Here is a 2,167-nt window from a genome sequence, read left to right as displayed (position 1 = left end):
TACTTTTTGGTGGGAGTGGGGTGGGGCATGAAAGGGGTAATGACAATTGGAAACAGCCCATACATAGCATAAATATTGTATCAAGTCCTGTAGCAGCTCTGAAAATCGTCACCGTCGTCTGATATTAAATCCATGACCACAGGTGAACCCCGCCTGGGTTTGAATCTGGGCTCTGCCTGATTTGGGGCAAGTTTCTTCATTTCCCTGTGCTGTGTAAGAAAGGCCTGCCACAAGCCCCAAGTAGGGTGCAGGCCTGTAATCCTAGTGCTTGGGAGGCTGAGACTAGAGAACCACAGGTTCGCGGGCAGCCGTAGCAATTTAGCAAGTCCATTAGTAACCTTAGCGAGATCCCCGTTTCAAAATAAAAAATAAAATAAGGCTGCGGGGTATAGCTCAGGGGATGGGCTCAATTCCCAGTAGCCCCCCCCCACACACACACACACAGAGAAAGAAAAAATAGGCTTGCCGCATAGGGTGTGGTTTGGGATAAATGCTTTAATACACGTCAAAAGTTTAGAGCACAGCCTAACTGAAGGAAAGCCTTAGATCAGATCACCTCTGGGGTCTTTCCAGCTCCGCCAGTTTGATTTCAGCTGTGAAGACGCCCTGCAGTTGTCAGACCGAGCCGCGCCAACAGCCTGAGCGCGGCTGTCCACGTGCAGCCCCAGGTCCGCGAACCCCGGTGGCCGGGAGCTGCGCGCACACCGCCCGGCACAGGGCCGGAAGCGCGGAGCCGGCCGGAAGCCCCGCCCCGCCCGCTCGGCCGCCCGCCACTCACGGCGCTCAGGTCCGCGATCCCCTCCGCAGGCCGCCGCCGCCTCGAGCCTGGACTGAGACAGCCCAGCGGGGGTCCTGGCCCCGGACCCCGCGGCGGCCCCAGAAGCGGAGCTCAGGGTCACGTGGGCGTCTCGTCCCGCCCTCCCGGGTGTCCGCTGCGGGCTTGGGGGCGGGGCTAAGAGTCACGTGGGATACTGGCCCCTCCCATAGAAGTCCTTAGTGGTCTGGGGGCGGGGCTATTCACCCACGTGATCCCCCCCCCCCTCAGACTCGGCGCGGGCTGTGTGCCCTGAGTGTCTTAATACTGTTTCTGAGAAATGTGAGTGGCGTTTGTTTATTTTTAGGAGTTTCGTGACCTCATCACATTTATCCAAATTATAAATGCACCCAGTTGAGCCGGGCGTGGTGGTGCACGCTTGTAATTCCAGCATTTGGGAGGCAGAGACTGAAACTCTTGGTTCGCAGACAGCCTCAGCTACTGCCCTTCGCATCTCAGACTCTGTTTCAAAAATAAAAGACTAAAAAATAGGGCTGGGGATGTAACTCTGAGTTACTATGTTCCTGGGATCCATCCCCAATACCATCCACACACAAAAGTAGGGCTGGGAATGTAGCTCAGAGGTAGAATGTCCCTGTGTTCAATCCCTGGCACAATATGTAAGTAAGTAAATAAATAAATATTTACCCTATAAAATATATTTGCAGAAGTTAGCCACAATCATCTACCCCAGGAAAAGTTAAATAGAATGCAGTGCAGACGTGTGAATTACTTTGTAGTCATATACTGTACTAAAGGACTGGTTCCATGACATAATGACTATTAAAAGGCAGAGCATAGTGTGTGTAATGTGCACTGAGTGTGTGTGTCTTACTTCTGAGTTATATTCCCATGCCCGAAACAGTGTAAGTTTCTGAGGACCTCACTAAGTTGCAGAGGCTGGCCTTGAGCCTGAGATCCTTCTTTCTCAGCCTCCTAGGTACTGAGATTGCAGGTGTTTGCCACCACACCTGGCTTGTAGTGTGCACTCTTTAGAGGTGACAGAATATTTCTTACAACACAGGTATATGCACACAAAGTTGTTGTTTATAAGTCAAAAGAAATGTCGTTTCTTTGGGGGGGCAAATGGAGGGTTTTCGCTTACATACTTGGAACTTCATGCTTTTTTTTCTCTTTAATCCCTTGATTTAAAAAAAAAACAACAATAAACCTCATACTTGTGCTCAGAGATGGAAGCTAGATGAACCTGATAGGTTTCTTAAAATTTCCTGAATTAACTCTTTATGCATTAACTCTTCCTGAACTCTTTTATTTATTTATTTTTTTAATTGGTGCATTGTAGTCATATATCAATCACATTGGAGTACTTGACTTGAGAGGATATACAAGCAC

The sequence above is a fragment of the Muscardinus avellanarius genome (assembly GCF_963383645.1).
Source record: "Muscardinus avellanarius genome assembly, chromosome: 1".
NCBI classification, from domain to species: Eukaryota; Metazoa; Chordata; class Mammalia; order Rodentia; family Gliridae; genus Muscardinus; species Muscardinus avellanarius.
Note: the sequence above shows the minus strand (reverse complement) of the source record.